The following is a 20343-nucleotide window of genomic DNA, read 5'->3' as shown; positions in this document are numbered from 1 at the left end:
TTGTTTGCCAGATAATAAACTAAGTTTTCTTCAACAAAAAGACCATAAAACAAACAAAAACACACACACACACAACTAGAGGAAGTTGTACATTTTTTTAAAAAAAACTTTTTTTTCCTTTTTTATGAGTGGGACCCTTTTGGGTCCCCAAGAAATTTAGTGCAATTTTTGTTTCGCCAAAAATAATGACAAATTAAAATCAATGTTGTTATGAATTATCGACCTATTGAAGGCTGAAATTACTTCACATTAAATATTCCACTTTGAAATATTTTGTGGGGAAAAGTTTGCATATTTTCTTTGTTTGCCAGATAATAAACTAAGTTTTCTTCAACAAAAAGACCATAAAACAAACAAAAACACACACACACACAACTAGAGGAAGTTGTACATTTTTTTAAAAAAACCTTTTTTTTCCTTTTTTATGAGTGGGACCCTTTTGGGTCCCCAAGAAATTTAGTGCAATTTTTGTTTCGCCAAAAATAATGACAAATTAAAATCAATGTTGTTATGAATTATCGACCTATTGAAGGCTCCAATTACTTCACATCAATTTTTCCACTTTTAATTTTTTGGGTGGGGAAAATATTGCACATTTTGCCATAAAATACAGGATTGTGACAGATTGTGAATTGAAGTGAATTATATTTTATATATAGCGCTTTTCTCTAGTGACTCAAAGCGCTTTACATAGTGAAATCCAATATCTAAGTTACATTTAAACCAGTGTGGGTGGCACTGGGAGCAGGTGGGTAAAGTGTCTTGCCCAAGGACACAACAGCAGTGACTAGGATGGCGGAAGCGGGGATCGAACCTGCAGCCCTGAAGTTGCTGGCACGGCCACTCTACCAACCGAGCTATACCGCCCCGGATTGTTCTTTAAAAAACAAAAACAAAACTTTATATTGACAGAACTGAGGTTGATTTAGAAATTGAAGTGTTGAATTTATATATTTATTGCCAGGATTGTTTTATAACACATACACATTCACACCCGAATAAACAAAAAATATTTAAAAAGTAATTCTCCTTTGAGAATATGCCGAGTCAGCACTCGCGGATTTGACCTGCCTTTAGGTTTTATGTTTTGGTATCAGGGAATCTTGTCCAGCACCAAGAGTCCTCAGAGGTCTTGACGAGATCCAGGATGACACAACTAAGCCAATAAGGGCTTTTCTGGCTTTCTCACAAGCGCCCCCCTGCCTTAAAGCTGTGGTCACATGACCTCAGCAGGCGTAACCATTCTTCTTGCTGGTGCACGCCGCGTTCCTACGGACTTGTACGGGCGCCATTAAATGTGGATATCTTACTATAGTGCAGATCATGACATACTACTACTAGTACTACTACTAGTACTATTGAATTGACATATTAGGAATCTCACTGTAAGCAGCAAGGCAGTATAGGGCCTAAACGGGCCGCCTTAGAAATCAATATAGAACGTATACAAGAAAATAGCAAGTATTTGGTTCAAGATCATTTCAGTAATCAGCAAACAGAAAAAGTAAATCAGGCCCTACTAGTTTTCTGCCTAAACGGGGTGCCACAAGACTGAAATCATAATGTAAAGCCATTGAAATCAAAACAGAACGTAAACAAGAAAAATAGTGAGATTTTGGTTGATGATAATTTCAGTAACCAGCAGATGATAAAAGTCAAATAGGTCCTACTAGTTTGCTGCCTAAACGGGCTGCAGCAGGACTAAAATCATAATGTAAACAAGAGAGTGAGCATTAGTGTTAGACCATTTGATTACTTGGCAGCAACAGGCAAAGGTTATTCAGGCCCATCTAGTTTGCTGCTTAAACGGGCTGCTATAGTAAGTGAAACAGATTGTTGGCAAAAAGAGTTCAAGTGTTTGCAAGACCATTTTAGTAACTGGCAAAAGTCATTCAGGCCCAACTCGTTTGCTGCCTAAATGTGCTGCGATAGGAATCAAAATACAATGTCAACAAAAGAGCCAGCATGAATGCAAGATCATTTGGCAAAAGAGGAAAAAAAATCATTCAGGCCCAACTAGTTTGCGGCCTCAATGGGCTGCCATTGAAATCAAAACAGAACGTAAACAAGAAAAATAGTAAGATTTTGGTTGATGATAATTTCAGTAACCAGCAGATGGTAAAAGTCAAATAGGTCCTACTAGTTTGCTGCCTAAACGGGCTGCAGCAGGGCTAAAATCATAATATAAACAAGAGAGATAGTAAAAGTCAAACAGGCCCATCTAGTTTGTTGCTTAAACGGGCTGCTATAGCAAGTGAAACAGAATGTTGGCAAGACCATTTCAGTAACTAGCAAACTGGCAAAAGTAATTCAGACTCAACTAGTTTGCTGCCTAAATGTGCTGCGATATGAATCAAAACAGAACATAAATAAAATTAGCAAGTATTAATGTAAGATCATTTGGCAAAAGAGGAAAAATTCCTTCAGGCCCTACTAGTTTGCTGCCTAAACGGTCTGCCGTAGAAATTAAAATAGATTATTAACAAGAAAATAGCAAGATTTTGGTTGTGGATAATTTTAGTTACCGGCAGATGGTAAAAATCAACCAGGCCTTACTGGTTTGCTGCCTAAACGGGCTTCCATATAAACCAGAATAGAATGTAAACAAAAGCGACAGCATTGATGTATCATTTGGCAAACGAGGAAAAAAGTCATTCAGGTCCTATTCGTTTGCTGACTAGACGGGCTGCCATAGGACTAAAAACATAACACAAACAAGATACCAGTTGATTACTTGGCAGCGGCGGGCAAAAGTTATTCAGGCCCTACTAGTTTGCTGCTTAAACGGGCTGCAATAGTAACTGAAACATGTTGGCAAAAAGAGATCAGGTGTTTGCAAGTAACTTGCAAACTGGCATAAGTCATTCAGGCCCAACTAGTTTGCTGCCTAAATGTGGTGCCATAGGAATCAAAATAGAACGTAAACACAAATAGCGAGCATTGATATAGGATCATTTGTCATAAGAGAAAAACAATTCCTTCAGGCCCTACTAGCTTGCTGCCTAAACAGTCTTCCGAACCAAATAACAACATAAACAAGAAAATAGCAAGAGTTTGGTTCAAGATAATTTCAGTAACAAGCAGACAAAAACTGTACATCAGGCCCTACTAGTTAGCTGCTTAAATGGGCTGCTATAGTAACTAAAAATAATGTGTTTTTCAAGACCATTTCAGTAACTAATAAAAGTCATTCAGGCTCAACTAGTTCGCTGCCTGAATGGGCTGCCATAGAACTCAAAATAGAGTGTCCACAAAAGAGCGAGCATAGTGTAAAATATTTCTGATAAAGAGGAGAAAGTCATTCAGACCCTATTAGTTTGCTGCTAGAACGGGCTGCCATAGAAATCAAAATAGAACGTACACAAGAAAATAGCAAGAATTAGGTTTCGGATCATTTTAGTTACCAGTAGATGGCAAAAGTCAATCAGGCCCTACTAGTTTACTGCCCAAACGGGCTGTCATAGAAATGAAATAGAATGTAATAAAGAAAATAGCAAGACTTTGGTTCTAGATAATTTCAGTAACCAGCAGACAGAAAAAGTAAATCAGACCCTACTAGTTTGCTGCCTAAACGGGCTGCCTTAGGACTAAAATCGTAACTTAACAAGAGATTGAGCATTGGTGTGAGACCACTTGATTACTTGGCAGCAAGAGGCAAAAGTTGTTCAGGCCCAACTAGTTTGCTGCTTAAACGGGCTGCTATAGTGAGTGAAACAGAATGTTGGCAAAAAGAGTACAAGTGTTTGCAAGACCATTTCAGTAACTCGCACAGTGGTTCTTAACCTGGGTTCGATGGAACCCTAGGGGTTCGGTGAGTCGGGCTCAGGGGTTCGGCGGAGGTCAAGACACACCCGACTCATCGTGTAAATAAAAACTTTTCCCTATCGGCGTGTTACGGATACGGCAACAGCTGACTGATTTGCAGGTGTGTAATTTGTTGTGAGTTTATGCACTGTGTTGGTTTTGTTGTTTGAACAAGGTGATGTTCATGCACGCTTCATTTTGTGCACCAGTAAAAAAACATGGTAACACTTTAGTATGAGGAACATATTCACCATTAATTAGTTGCTTATTAACATGCAAATTAGTAACATATTGGCTCTTAACTAGTCATTATTAAGTACTTATTAATAGGGATGTCCCGATACAACTTTTTCACTTCCGATACGATACCGATATTGTAGCCTTGAGTATTGGCCGATACCGATATCAATACGATATGATATAGGCACGAATCATACATATATTTATTCCTTATTTTGTTGTGTGGAATGTTAGAAAAAGCTTGATAAAGTGATGTTACTGTTACTGATGTTGTGGTGTTAAAACAGAAAACAATAGTCAGCAAGAGTAGGTAGAGGAAAAACTGACCCATTTATTATTAACCAATTGGTTACATCAATTTTAACCTTCAACATAAGAGTATTACCTCAACAAATCCAATAAAAACAAAATGTTATATTTAAAGTGCAAAATAACTGCTAACACCAACATAATTATACAATTGAATAGAATAAATTAAAAATGAATTAGAAGACCCTGAAAAATAAATCCAGATGTCTGTGGTGAAGCTTATAGCATTTGCGGCAATACACTTTTTAACCTCTTGGTGCATCTGGGGTATAGTTTTGTCTACAATGTAGTGGCGGCTAGGAATAATGTAGCGAGGTTGGAGGTGCTCCATTAAGCGTTTAAACCCGACATTCCTCACCACCGACAGGGGCTGGTCATCAAGCACAACAAACTGGGCTATCTTTTCTGTTATGGCCATTGCCTTTTTGCTGTCCCGTGGTAGTTTGTCACGTCTTGCAAAGCTTTCGGCCAGCGTGGCTTGCTGAAGCGAGCCAGAGGTTTGTTGCTTCGCCTTGCCGCTCTCGCCAAAATCCTCATGTTCTTTTTTGTGGTGTTCTTTCAAATGTGCGATGAGGTTGCTTGTATTGAACCTTCCCGGTTCTGTCCCTCCACGGGACACTTGCGCCTGACAAATGTTGCACTTAGCGGCAACGTCTTTGTCCGAGTTTAGGTTCAAATACTTCCACACAGCCGACATCACTACACTTTGCTGCAAGCACACGCGTTGTAGTTGTTGTGATCACGTGGGCTGTGCATGCTGGATCAGCTAATATCGGACTGATTTCCGATATCAATATCGGATCGGGACATCCCTACTTATTAATGCCTTATTCGGCATGGCTTTATTATAACTCTAACCCTGGCCCTAACCCTCTAACCCTAACCAAAAAACTCTAAATTAAAGGCCTACTGAAATGATTTTTTTTAATTTAAACGGGGATAGCAGATCTATTCCATGTGTCATACTTGATCATTTTGCGATATTGCCATATTTTTGCTGAAAGGATTTAGTATAGAACAACGACGATAAAGATTGCAACTTTTGGTATCTGATTAAAAAAAAGGCTTGCCCCTACCGGAAGTAGCGTGACGTAGTCAGTTGAACATATACGCAAAGTTCCCGATTGTTTACAATGATGGCCGCATGAAGTGAGAGAGATTCGGACCGAGAAAGCGACAATTTCCCCATTAATTTGAGCGAGGATGAAAGATTTGTGGATGAGTAAAGTGCAAGTGAAGGACTAGTGGGGAGTTGAAGCTATTCAGATAGGGAAGATGCTGTGAGAGCCGGGGGTGACCTGATATTCAGCTGGGAATGACTACAACAGTAAATAAACACAAGACATATATATACTCTATTAGCCACAACACAACCAGGCTTATATTTAATATGCCACAAATTAATCCTGCATAAAAACACCTGCGTGTTTGTTATGCTAGCTCCTAGCTCCTATGCTAGCTCCTAGCTCCATAGAACACGCCAATACAATTCAAACACCTGATCAACACACACAATCACTCAGCCCAAAAGACCGTTCACATAACCCAAGGTTCATAAAGCTTATATATTTTAAAAAAGTTACGTACATACGCAAAAAAAAGTTGCGCACATACGGTCAAGCGATCAAATGTTTAGAAGCCAAAGCTGCATACTCACAGTAGCACGTCTGCGTCTTTGTCATCCAAATCAAAGTAATCCTGGTAAGAGTCTGTGTTGTCCCAGTTCTCTACAGGCGTCTGTGTATCGAAGTCAAAAGTCCTCCTGGTTAGAGTCTCTGTTATCCGAGTTCTTCCATCTTGACTGCATCTTTCGGGAATGTAAACAAAGAAGCGCCGGCTGTGTACTGTTGTGGCTGACTACGTTCGAAAAATACGTCCATTTCGCACCGACAACTTTCTTCTTTGCTTGCTCAGCTTCCTTCTCCATAATGCAATGAACCTGATTGAAACAGATTCACGAACACAGATGTCCAGAATACTGTGGAATTATGAAATGAAAACAGAGCTTTTTCGTATTGGCTTCAATGTGGAAGGCATACCCGTGTTCGCCGGGCTACGTCACGCGCATACGTCATCCTCAGAGGCGTTTCGAACCGGAAGTTTAGCGGCAAATTTAAAATGTCACTTTATAAGTTAACCCGGCCGTATTGGCATGTGTTGCAATGTTAAGATTTCATCATTGATATATAAACTATCAGACTGCGTGGTCGGTAGTAGTGGCTTTCAGTAGGCCTTTAAAGGCCTACTGAAACCCACTGAATTTTTACCGGGGGCCGCATGAGCAACCCGAGCACTGCTGGAGGGCCACATCGACAATATTTCAATTAAATTCTGCTCAATATTATTTTTTATACATACCGTAAGATAAATAATAATAATAATAATAATAATAATTAATAATAATAGTAATACTTCAACAAAGTGTGTGTAACAGCATTCCATGACTAATATAAATAAATTAACATTAATAATAAATGACAGTAAAATAAGCACACGTGTGACTGAGGAGTCATAGTGTAACTTTGTGTGGTGTTTGAGTTGTCCGACTTTTTGTGTGGCCATAAACGCACCAGTGGTTTAGTGCTATGCGTGTTGGTGACAGATGACAAGTTGGTTTTGGCCTGGTTTGTACGGCAGAAAATGACTAGTTTTTCGAGATAGAATTGTTTTACTCATGTTTTTGGTGTGGTTATGGCCGAATATAAACAGTTTTGCTCAATAAAGTGATCGATATAATTCCTGTCCTCGAAGCATCTCGATAGACGTTACAATAATTGAACGGTGTTCAATTGAACGGTGTTGACGAACACCGTTAGGGCCGCTTGTTGTCACTGTCACTCAAAGTTGCATTGCAAAATTACATAGAATAAATATGTTTATTTTGTTTACAATTCAGATGGGATTTGATTTGGTGTGCGGCATATACTTGCTGCGCGCAGCGGACGCTTGAGCAGTGCGCAATTGCGCAGGCACGCACCTTAGAGGGAACGTTGCTTTGCAGTCCATGTCTTGTTGAAAACACGGCATTCTTCATCAACTTTTCTCTTTTTAGCGTCTCGGGTGTAAACCGTGCATCACTTGTCGCTGCATGTGCACCTTCACTCGCAGGTTACACACGGACACACGCCCATAAATAATACTTTTCAAAATAAAAGCAGCACAGTTGTATTGCGCGCACGACATAGATGTTTTTTCAACTTTATTTTGTAATTTGCGATTGCAGCTGTTCACATTCACTCACAATCACGCACACGTCCACACGGAAGTAATACAAATAACGCTTTTCAAAACAAAAGCAGCACTGTTGTATTGCACACTTGACATAGATACTTTTTTAAATTTATTTTGTAATTTATAATTGGCCTCACGCGGGCCGGACAAGGACGCACAAAGGCCGCAGAATGCCCAGGTCTGATGTACATGGTTTAATAGTATTGTTGATCTTCTGTCTATCCTTCCAGTCAGGGGTTTATTTATTTTGTTTCTATCTTCATTTGAGAATGATGCTATCACGTTAGCTCAGTAGCTAAGTGTGTCACCGATGTATTGTCTTGGAGATAAAAGTCACTTTAAATGTCCATTTCGCATTCTCGACTCTCATTTTCAAAAGGATATAGTATCCGAGATGGTTTAAATACAAATCCGTGATCCACAATAGAAAAAGGAGAGAGTACATAGTTCTGTGAGGTCCGGTTGCTAAATTGCTAAATTAGCCTTAGCGTCGTTAGCAACAGCATAGTTAAGCCTTACCAGGCTGAGAATTTTCAACCGTGTAGTTACATGTCCATGGTTTAATAGTATTGTTGATCTTCTGTCTATCCTTCCAGTGAGGGGTTTATTTATTTTGTTTCTATCTGCATTTGAGAACGATGCTACCACGTTAGCTCAGTAGCTAAGTGTGTCACCGATGTATTGTCTTGGAGATAAAAGTCACTTTAAATGTCCATTTCGCGTGCTCGACTCTCATTTTCAAGAGAATATAGTATCCGAGGTGGTTTAAAATACAAATCCGTGATCCACAATAGAAAAAGGAGAGAGTGTGGAATCCAATGAGCCAGCTTGTACCTAAGTTACGGTCAGAGCGAAAAAAGATACGTCCATCACTGCCTCTCAAGTCCTTCACTGTAACGTTCCTCATCTACGAATCTTTCATCCTCGCTCAAATTAATGGGGTAATCGTCACTTTCTCGGTCCGAATCTCTCTCGCTCCATTGTAAACAAAGGAAAATTGTGAGGAATACTAGCTCCTGTGACGTCACGCTACTTCCGGTACAGGCAAGGCTTTTTTTTTTCACTAAAGAAGGGTTCAGTGAATGCGCATATGAAACTGGTGGGGTTCGGTACCGCCAACAAAGTTAAGAACCACTGAACTAGCACAATGGCAAAAGTCATTCATGCCCAACTATTTTGCTGCCTAAATGTGCTGCCAGAGGAATAAAAATAGAATGTAAACACAAGAGTCAGGAGTGATGTAAGACCATTTGGCAAAAGATGAAAAAAAGTCCTTCAGGCCCTAGTAGTGTACTCTAATAACACAAAGCTGCCATGCAGACTGTTTTTTGTGTAAAGCTGTAAATGCACCAAAAGGTAATAATGAATCAAACTCAATGTTATAAATGATTGACCTATTGAAGGCTCAAATTACTTCACATCAAATATTCCACTTTGAAATGTTTTGTGGGGAAAAGTTGGCATATTTTGTGTGTTTGCTATAGGGCGGGGCGATATATCGATATACGCGATATATCGCGAGTTTGTCTCTGTGCAATATAGAAAATGACTATATGGTGATATTCGAGTATGCGTGAGAACGTTTAGCTGCGGGCATTACACTACAGGCTCTTCCCACTCTGTCTTGTCTCTCCTTCTCACAGACAGCAAGCGCACCTTGTTACATACGTCACATACTGTCACGTCATACGTCATATACGTATACGCCCTCGCGGAGCAGAGATGTAGCGACATGGTAACGTTAGCTGTGATGCTAGCGGAGCGGTGCGAGTGGTAATACGAGGGAGAGAAGGTGCGAATCTGGTAACAAATGAAGGAAGAATTAATTCCCAAGAAAAACAGCACAGGGTCCATCGTCTGGCGGTGGTTTGGCTTCAAGTGGGAAGATGTCGAACAGACAACCGTAATTTGTCAAGTGTGGGGCAAAAGCGTTTCTACAAAAAGTAGCATTATTGCTAATATGTAGCATCATTTGAAAAGTCACCTGCTAGAGAATGAATGAGTGCTTACTCCGCATGTCAACATCTCCATTCGGTACCACACGTCCGCACCATCAAAATGCTGAGGCAAACATTTCCACATCAACACCGTATGAAAAAAAGAGTCGACAACAAAAGGAGATAATGTCCGCAGGAACCTACCACATAGCGAAGGATGTACACTGTTTGATTCCCTATTATGCAGCTCATTTTTATTTGACACTTATTGAAATATCTTGTGTGACATCATGCACAAAAGTGGCACTTTATTTGTTTTAAACTATTGTAGTGGCGTTCTGTACAAAAAGTGCACTTTAATTTAGTGTTGTTTTGATATGTCATCCAGTGTTTCCCATAAACTGCCAAGATACCTGTGGCGGTGGGGGCGTGGCTATGGGCGTGATCACCATGACATCATCGAGTAATTTGCATAATTTACTAGAATGATATGATTTTCTCTAAAAAGGCTAAAAAAATGTATACTTACTAATTAATAATAACAGTTTTGTTTTAAAGGTCCATCCATCCATCCATTTTACAATATAATTACAACACTTTATGTACATATTTATATACAGATTTGAACAATAAGTTATTCACTGAAAAATATTTATTAATTGTGGTTCTTACAAAAAATATATCTTATAAAATATAAAAGCTAAAATGTCTCTTAAAGCTCTGCCCCTTTAATTAGTGCATACTAAATAATTTAACTAGCCTACTACTACAACCATAGTATTTACCAGCAACATAAAGTGAAACAGAGGCAGAGGTGTCCTGCCACAGTCAGTAACAAATAAACAGAAAACAGTAGTGGTCAAATACAAATAAGGCAACAAGAGAAGTATCCTACACTTCTCTTTTGTTGGAATGACATGAATGTTTGTGCCACTGCTTAATTGCTCAATTAAGCAGTTGTGATTTCCCTCTCTGCATGAAAGTTTAAAGGCCTACTGAAATGAATTTTTTTTATTCAAACGGGGATAGCAGATCTATTCTATGTGTCATACTTGATCATTTCGCGATATTGCCATATTTTTGCTGAAAGGATTTAGTATAGAACAACGACGATAAAGATTGCAACTTTTGGTATCTGATAAAAAAAAAAAAAGGCTTGCACCTACCGGAAGTAGCGTGACGTAGTCAGTTGAACATATACGCAAAGTTCCCTATTGTTTACAATGATGGCCGCATGAAGTGAGAGAGATTCGGACCGAGAAAGCGACAATTTCCCCATTAATTTGAGCGAGGATGAAAGATTTGTGGATGAGTAAAGTGCAAGTGAAGGACTAGTGGGGAGTTGAAGCTATTCAGATAGGGAAGATGCTGTGAGAGCCGGGGGTGACCTGATATTCAGCTGGGAATGACTACAACAGTAAATAAACACAAGACATATATATACTCTATTAGCCACAACACAACCAGGCTTATATTTAATATGCCACAAATTAATCCTGCATAAAAACACCTGCGTGTTTGTTACGCTAGCTCCTAGCTCCTCTGCTAGCTCCTAGCTCCATAGAACACGCCAATACAATTCAAACACCTGATCAACACACACAATCACTCAGCCCAAAAGACCGTTCACCTAACCCAAGGTTCATAAAGCTTATATATTTTTAAAAAGTTACGTACATACGCAAAAAAAAAGTTGCGCACATACGGTCAAGCGATCAAATGTTTAGAAGCCAAAGCTGCATACTCACAGTAGCACGTCTGCGTCTTTGTCATCCAAATCAAAGTAATCCTGGTAAGAGTCTGTGTTGTCCCAGTTCTCTACAGGCGTCTGTGTATCGAAGTCAAAAGTCCTCCTGGTTAGAGTCTCTGTTATCCGAGTTCTTCCATCTTGACTGCATCTTTCGGGAATGTAAACAAAGAAGCGCCGGCTGTGTACTGTTGTGGCTGACTACGTTCGAAAAATACGTCCATTTCGCACCGACAACTTTCTTCTTTGCTTGCTCAGCTTCCTTCTCCATAATGCAATGAACATGATTGAAACAGATTCACGAACACAGATGTCCAGAATACTGTGGAATTATGAAATGAAAACAGAGCTTTTTCGTATTGGCTTCAATGTGGAAGGCATACCCGTGTTCGCCGGGCTACGTCACGCGCATACGTCATCCTCAGAGGCGTTTCGAACCGGAAGTTTAGCGGCAAATTTAAAATGTCACTTTATAAGTTAACCCGGCCGTATTGGCATGTGTTATAATGTTAAGATTTCATCATTGATATATAAACTATCAGACTGCGTGGTCGGTAGTAGTGGCTTTCAGTAGGCCTTTAAAATGAGCATATATTAATGCAGTATGAAGAAGAATGTTTTAATGTAGACACACAGAATCATCATACTGCTGTGATTATATGCATCAAGTGTTCATTCAAGGCTAAGGCAAAACATGGAGATGTGTATCGCGACATGGCCTAAAAATATGGAGATATTAAAAAAAGGCCATATAGCCCAGCCCTAGTTTGCTATGTAAAAAACTAAGTTTTCTTCGACAAAAAGGGCATAAAACACACACACACACACACACACACACACACACACACACTCTCTAATGCAGGGGTCACCAACGCGGTGCCCGCGGGCACCAGGTAGCCCGTAAGGACCAGATGAGTAGCCCGCTGGCCTGTTCTAAAAATAGCTCAAATAGCAGCACTTACCAGTGAGCTGCCTCTATTTTTAAAATTGTATTCATTTCCTAGCAAGCTGGTCTCGCTTTGCTCGACATTTTTAATTCTAAGAGAGACAAAACTCAAATAGAATTTGAAAATCCAAGAAAATATTTTAAAGACTTGGTCTTCATTTGTTTAAATAAATTCATTATTTTTTTTACTTTGCTTCTTATAACTTTCAGAAAGACAATTTTAGAGAAAAAATACAACCTTAAAAATGATTTTAGGATTTTTAAACACATATACCTTTTTACCTTTTAAATTCCTTCCTCTTCTTTCCTGACAATTTTAAATCAATGTTCAAGTGAATTTTATTTTTTATTGTAAAGAATAATAAATACATTTCAATTTAATTGTTCGTTTTAGCTTCTGTTTTTTCGACGAAGAATATTTGTGAAATATTTCTTCAAACTTATTATGATTAAAATGCAAAAAAATTATTCTGGCAAATCTAGAAAATCTGTAGAATCACATTTAAATCTTATTTCAAAGTCTTTTGAATTTTATTTTAAAAATTTTGTTCTGGAAAATCTAGAAGAAATAATGATTTGTCTTTGTTAGAAATATAGCTTGGTCCAATTTGTTATATATTCTAACAAAGTGTAGATTGGATTTTAACCTATTTAATCAAAATTCTAAAATTATCTTAATCAGGAAAAATTACTAATGATGTTCCATAAATTCTTTTTTTAAGTTTTTCTCTTCTTTTTTTCGGTTGAATTTTGAATTTTAAAGAGTCGAAATTGAAGATAAACTATGTTTAAAAATTTCATTGTCATTTTTCCCGTGTTTTCTCCTCTTTTAAACCGTTCAATTAAGTGTAAATATCATTAATTATTAATAATAACATAGAGTTAAAGGTCAATTGAGCAAATTGGCTACTTCTGGCAATTTATTTAAGTGTGTATCAAACTGGTAGCCCTTCGCATTAATCAGTACCCAAGAAGTAGCTCTTGCTTTCAAAAAGGTTGGTGACCCCTCCTCTAATGCATGTGTGTTTGTGTGCTAATTACTCTGGCAGAGTGTGAATGGTAGCGAGTAAATATAGAACATTTCAACTCCTTCACCCCGTGAACACTGCAGAGGGTGAACACGCCATGCGCACGCACACACACGCCTCCCCCTCCCCCCGCCCACACATGGATGCATGCAACACACATGAACACGCGGTCGCTAATGCAAGGGAGGGCGGAGGGGGGGAGGTTGCACAGGAGGTTTTCCCTCTCCATCACATGTTTGCATATTTGCTCATGAGGCGGAGTCGGCGCTGATTCCCGGGTCGTCTCCTACGGTGGCCCGCATTCCTGGCGGCGGGGAGGAGGGGGAAGGTTATGCGTGCGGCACACATACAGTAGCTCTCCCTTTTATTCGCCACAGTTATGTAAGCAAACATGGCGGCCGCGTGTGCGGACATCGGTGACATTAACCCTTCTCTTGTTGTTGTTTTATGACCTGCGTTGAACATTAGTTCATCGGTCCTGGTTGGCGATGGCGACGTGCATAATTCATGGTCTTTACGTAGGCTCGCATCCAGCGGGACTTGTTAGTGCTGCTCTATTAATGCAACTATATAAAAGCATGTTAATTATACATCATGTCTTCCTACTTCTCATCTGCACTATGCATGGTCTTGTTTGCATTGTTAGTGGTAGTAGTGGGGTTAGCATCTGTAGCATGTTGGCAGTGGAAGTGGAAATTTGAGGTGTTAGCATTTTGAGCGTGTTAGTGTTAGCAGAGTTAATGGTAAGAATCTTTAGCATGTTAGCAGAATTAGTGATGTTAGCATCTTTAGCATGTTAACAGTGTTAGCAGAGTTAATGGTAAGAATCTTTAGCATGTTAGCAGAATTAGTGATGTTAGCATCTTTAGCATGTTAGCAGAATTAGTGATGTTAGCATCTTTAGCATGTTAGCAGAATTAGTGATGTTAGCATCTTTAGCATGTTAGCAGAATTAGTGATGTTAGCATCTTTAGCATGTTAACAGTGTTAGCAGAGTTAATGGTAAGAATCTTTAGCATGTTAGCAGAATTAGTGATGTTAGCATCTTTAGCATGTTAGCAGAATTAGTGATGTTAGCATCTTTAGCATGTTAGCAGAATTAGTGATGTTAGCATCTTTAGCATGTTAGCAGAATTAGTGATGTTAGCATCTTTAGCATGTTAACAGTGTTAGCAGAGTTAATGGTAAGAATATTTAGCATGTTAGCAGAATTAGTGATGTTAGCATCTGTAGCATCTTAACAGTGTTAGCAGAGTTAGTGGTAAGAATCATTAGCATGTTAGCAGAATTAGTGATGTTATCATCTTTAGCATGTTAACAGTGTTAGCAGAGTTAGTGGTAAGAATCTTTAGCATGTTAGCAGAATTAGTGATGTTAGCATTTTGAGCGTGTTAGTGTTAGCAGAGTTAATGGTAAGAATCTTTAGCATGTTAGCAGATTTAGTGATGTTAGCATCTTTAGCATGTTAACAGTGTTAGCAGAGTTAGTGGTAAGAATCTTTAGCATGTTAACAGTGTTAGCAGAGTTAATGGTAAGAATCTTTAGCATGTTAGCAGAATTAGTGATGTTAGCATTTTGAGCGTTTTAGTGTTAGCAGAGTTAATGGTAAGAATCTTTAGCATGTTAGCAGAATTAGTGATGTTAGCATCTTTAGCATGTTAACAGTGTTAGCAGAGTTAATGGTAAGAATCTTAAGCATGTTAGCAGAATTAGTGATGTTAGCATCTTGAGCGTGTTAGTGTTAGCAGAGTTAGTAGTAAGAATCTTTTGCATGTTAGCAGAATTAGTGATGTTAGCATCTTAAGCATGTTAACAGTGTTAGCAGAGTTAGTGGTAAGAATCTTTAGCATGTTAGCAGAATTAGTGATGTTAGCATTTTGAGCGTGTTAGTGTTAGCAGAGTTAGTGGTAAGAATATTTAGCATGTTAGCAGAATTAGTGATGTTAGCATCTTTAGCATGTTAACAGTGTTAGCAGAGTTAATGGTAAGAATCTTTAGCATGTTAGCAGAATTAGTGATGTTAGCATCTTTAGCATGTTAACAATGTTAGCAGAGTTAATGGTAAGAATCTTTAGCATGTTAGCAGAATTAGTGATGTTAGCATTTTGAGCGTGTTAGTGTTAGCAGAGTTAGTGGTAAGAATCTTTAGCATGTTAGCAGAATTAGTGATGTTAGCATCTTTAGCATGTTAGCAGTGTTAGCAGAGTTAGTGGTAAGAATCTTTAGCATGTTAGCAGAATTAGTGATGTTAGCATCTTTAGCATGTTAACAGTGTTAACAGAGTTAATGGTAAGAATCTTTAGCATGTTAGCAGGATTTGTGATGTTAGCATCTTTAGCATGTGAACAGTGTTAGCAGAATTAGTGTTGTTAGTATCTTTAGCATGTTAACAATGTAAGCCGAATTAGAGGCGTTAGCATTTTGAGCGTGTTAACAGTGTTAGCAGAGTTAATGGTAAGCATATTTAGTGTGTAAGCAGAATTTTTGATTTTCGCATCTTTAGTATGTTAGCATTCTTAGCAGAATTTGTGGTGAAATCATCATTAGCATGTTAGCAGTCTAAGCAGAATTAGGGGTGTTGGCATCTTAAGCGTGTTAACAGCGTTAGCAGAGTTTAGTAAGCATCTTTAGCGTGTTAGCAGAATTTGGGATTTTAGCATCTTTAGCATGTTGGCAGTCTAAGCAGAAATTTGAGGTGTTAGCATTTTGAGCGTGTTAGTGTTAGCAGAGTTAATGGTAAGAATCTTTAGTGTGTTAGCAAAATTAGTGATGTTAGCATCTTTAGCATGTTAGCAGTGTTAGCATAGTTAGTAGTATTAGCTTCTTTAGCATGTTAACAGTGTTAACAGAGTTAGTGGTGTCAACATCTTTAGCATGTTGGCAATGTAAGCAGAATTTGAGGTGTTGGCATTTTGAGTGTGTTAGTGTTAGCAGTGTTAATGGTAAAACATCTTTAGCATGTTAGCAGGATTAGTGATGTTAGCATCTTTAGCATGTGAACAGTGTTAGCAGAATTAGTGTTGTTAGTATCTTTAGCATGTTAGCAATGTAAGCCGAATTAGAGGCGTTAGCATTTTGAGCGTGTTAACAGTGTTAGCAGAGTTAATGGTAAGCATATTTAGTGTGTTAGCAGAATTTTTGATTTTCGCATCTTTAGTATGTTAGCATTCTTAGCAGAATTTGTGGTGAAATCATCATTAGCATGTTAGCAGTCTAAGCAGAATTAGGGGTGTTGGCATCTTAAGCGTGTTAACAGCGTTAGCAGAGTTTGGTAAGCATCTTTAGCGTGTTAGCAGAATTTGGGTTTTTAGCATCTTTAGCATGTTGGCAGTGTAAGCCGAAATTTGAGGTGTTAGCATTTTGAGCGTGTTAGTGTTAGCAGAGTTAATGGTATGAATTTTTAGTGTGTTAGCAAAATTAGTGATGTTAGCATCTTTAGCATGTTAACAGTGTTAGCATAGTTAGTAGTATTAGCTTCTTTAGCATGTTAACAGTGTTATCAGCGTTAGTGGTGTCAACATCTTTAGCATGTTGGCAATGTAAGCAGAATTTTAGGTGTTGGCATTTTGAGTGTGTTAGTGTTAGCAGAGTTAATGGTAAAACATCTTTAGCATGTTAGCAGAATTAGTGATGTTAGCATCTTTAGCATGTGAACAGTGTTAGCAGAATTAGTGTTGTTAGTATCTTTAGCATGTTAGCAATGTAAGCCGAATTAGAGGCGTTAGCATTTTGAGCGTGTTAACAGTGTTAGCAGAGTTAATGGTAAGCATATTTAGTGTGTTAGCAGAATTTTTGATTTTCGCGTCTTTAGTATGTTAGCATTCTTAGCAGAATTTGTGGTGAAATCATCATTAGCATGTTAGCAGTCTAAGCAGAATTAGGGGTGTTGGCATCTTAAGCGTGTTAACAGCGTTAGCAGAGTTTAGTAAGCATCTTTAGCGTGTTAGCAGAATTTGGGATTTTAGCATCTTTATCATGTTGGCAGTGTAAGCAGAAATTTGAGGTGTTAGCATTTTGAGCGTGTTAGTGTTAGCAGAGTTAATGGTAAGAATTTTTAGTGTGTTAGCAAAATTAGTGATGTTAGCATCTTTAGCATGTTAACAGTGTTAGCATAGTTAGTAGTATTAGCTTCTTTAGCATGTTAACAGTGTTAGCAGCGTTAGTGGTGTCAACATCTTTAGCATGTTGGCAATGTAATCAGAATTTTAGGTGTTGGCATTTTGAGTGTGTTAGTGTTAGCAGAGTTAATGGTAAAACATCTTTAGCATGTTAGCAGAATTAGTGATGTTAGCATCTTTAGCATGTGAACAGTGTTAGCAGAGTTAGTGTTGTTAGTATCTTTAGCATGTTAGCAATGTAAGCCGAATTAGAGGCGTTAGCATTTTGAGCGTGTTAACAGTGTTAGCAGAGTTAATGGTAAGCATATTTAGTGTGTTAGCAGAATTTTTGATTTTCGCATCTTTAGTATGTTAGCATTCTTAGCAGAATTTGTGGTGAAATCATCATTAGCATGTTAGCAGTCTAAGCAGAATTAGGGGTGTTTGCATCTTAAGCGTGTTAACAGCGTTAGCAGAGTTTGGTAAGCATCTTTAGCGTGTTAGCAGAATTTGGGTTTTTAGCATCTTTAGCATGTTGGCAGTGTAAGCAGACATTTGAGGTGTTAGCATTTTGAGCGTGTTAGTGTTAGCAGAGTTAATGGTATGAATTTTTAGTGTGTTAGCAAAATTAGTGATGTTAGCATCTTTACCATGTTAACAGTGTTAGCATAGTTAGTAGTATTAGCTTCTTTAGCATGTTAACAGTGTTAGCAGAGTTAGTGGTGTCAACATCTTTAGCATGTTGGCAATGTAAGCAGAATTTGAGGTGTTGGCATTTTGAGTGTGTTAGTGTTAGCAGAGTTAATGGTAAAACATATTTAGCATGTTAGCAGGATTAGTGATGTTAGCATCTTTAGCATGTGAACAGTGTTAGCAGAATTAGTGTTGTTAGTATCTTTAGCATGTTAGCAATGTAAGCCGAATTAGAGGCGTTAGCATTTTGAGCGTGTTAACAGTGTTAGCAGAGTTAATGGTAAGCATATTTAGTGTGTTAGCAGAATTTTTGATTTTCGCATCTTTAGTATGTTAGCATTCTTAGCAGAATTTGTGGTGAAATCATCATTAGCATGTTAGCAGTCTAAGCAGAATTAGGGGTGTTGGCATCTTAAGCGTGTTAACAGCGTTAGCAGAGTTTGGTAAGCATCTTTAGCGTGTTAGCAGAATTTGGGTTTTTAGCATCTTTAGCATGTTGGCAGTGTAAGCAGAAATTTGAGGTGTTAGCATTTTGAGCGTGTTAGTGTTAGCAGAGTTAATGGTATGAATTTTTAGTGTGTTAGCAAAATTAGTGATGTTAGCATCTTTACCATGTTAACAGTGTTAGCATAGTTAGTAGTATTAGCTTCTTTAGCATGTTAACAGTGTTAGCAGAGTTAGTGGTGTCAACATCTTTAGCATGTTGGCAATGTAAGCAGAATTTGAGGTGTTGGCATTTTGAGTGTGTTAGTGTTAGCAGAGTTAATGGTAAAACATATTTAGCATGTTAGCAGGATTAGTGATGTTAGCATCTTTAGCATGTGAACAGTGTTAGCAGAATTAGTGTTGTTAGTATCTTTAGCATGTTAGCAATGTAAGCCGAATTAGAGGCGTTAGCATTTTGAGCGTGTTAACAGTGTTAGCAGAGTTAATGGTAAGCATATTTAGTGTGTTAGCAGAATTTTTGATTTTCGCATCTTTAGTATGTTAGCATTCTTAGCAGAATTTGTGGTGAAATCATCATTAGCATGTTAGCAGTCTAAGCAGAATTAGGGGTGTTGGCATCTTAAGCGTGTTAACAGCGTTAGCAGAGTTTGGTAAGCATCTTTAGCGTGTTAGCAGAATTTGGGTTTTTAGCATCTTTAGCATGTTGGCAGTGTAAGCAGAAATTTGAGGTGTTAGCATTTTGAGCGTGTTAGTGTTAGCAGAGTTAATGGTAAGAATTTTTAGTGTGTTAGCAAAATTAGTGATGTTAGCATCTTTAGCATGTTAACAGTGTTAGCATAGTTAGTAGTATTAGCTTCTTTAGCATGTTAACAGTGTTAGCAGCGTTAGTGGTGTCAACATCTTTAGCATGTTGGCAATGTAAGCAGAATTTTAGGTGTTGGCATTTTGAGTGTGTTAGTGTTAGCAGAGTTAATGGTAAAACATCTTTAGCATGTTAGCAGAATTAGTGATGTTAGCATCTTTAGCATGTGAACAGTGTTAGCAGAATTAGTGTTGTTAGTATCTTTAGCATGTTAGCAATGTAAGCCGAATTAGAGGCGTTAGCATTTTGAGCGTGTTAACAGTGTTAGCAGAGTTAATGGTAAGCATATTTAGTGTGTTAGCAGAATTTTTGATTTTCGCATCTTTGGTATGTTAGCATTCTTAGCAGAATTTGTGGTGAAATCATCATTAGCATGTTAGCAGTCTAAGCAGAATTAGGGGTGTTGGCATTTTAAGCGTGTTAACAGCGTTAGCAGAGTTTAGTAAGCATCTTTAGCGTGTTAGCAGAATTTGGGTTTTCAGCATCTTTAGCATGTTAGCAGGATTTGGGATTTTAGCATCTTTAGCATGTTGGCAGTGTAAGCAGAAATTTGAGGTGTTAGCATTTAGAGCATGTTAGTGTTAGCAGAGTTAATGGTAAGAATCTTTAGCGTGTTAGCAGAATTAGTGATGTTAGCATCTTTAGCATGTTAACAGTGTTAGCAGAATTAGTGTTGTTAACATCTTTAGCATGTTAGCAATATAAGCCGAATTAGAGGCGTTAGCATTTTGAGCGTGTTAACAGTGTTAGCAGAGTTAATGGTAAGCATATTTAGTGTGTTAGCAGAATTTTTTATTTTTTATTTTAGCATCTTTAGCATGTTACCATTCTTAGCAGAATTTGTGGTTAAAGCATCATTAGCGTGTTAGCAGTCTAAGCAGAATTAGGGGTGTTGGCATCTTAAGCGTGTTAACAGCGTTAGCAGAGTTTAGTAAGCATCTTTAGCGTGTTAGCAGAATTTGGGTTTTTAGCATCTTTAGCATGTTAGCGGAATTTGGGATT

General features: G+C 38.2%; 1 protein-coding gene across 2 annotated transcripts in view; it reads left to right on the top strand.

The window, feature by feature from the left end:
- Window positions 1-20343, top strand: part of LOC133658957 (aryl hydrocarbon receptor-like) — a 93731-nt gene that overhangs the window by 14265 nt on the left and 59123 nt on the right. The gene's annotated exons all lie outside the window — the stretch shown is intronic.

The sequence above is a fragment of the Entelurus aequoreus genome, linkage group LG10 (assembly GCF_033978785.1).
Source record: "Entelurus aequoreus isolate RoL-2023_Sb linkage group LG10, RoL_Eaeq_v1.1, whole genome shotgun sequence".
In the NCBI taxonomy this organism is placed as follows: Eukaryota; Metazoa; Chordata; class Actinopteri; order Syngnathiformes; family Syngnathidae; genus Entelurus; species Entelurus aequoreus.
Note: the sequence above shows the minus strand (reverse complement) of the source record. Positions and strands in the feature narration are given on the sequence as shown.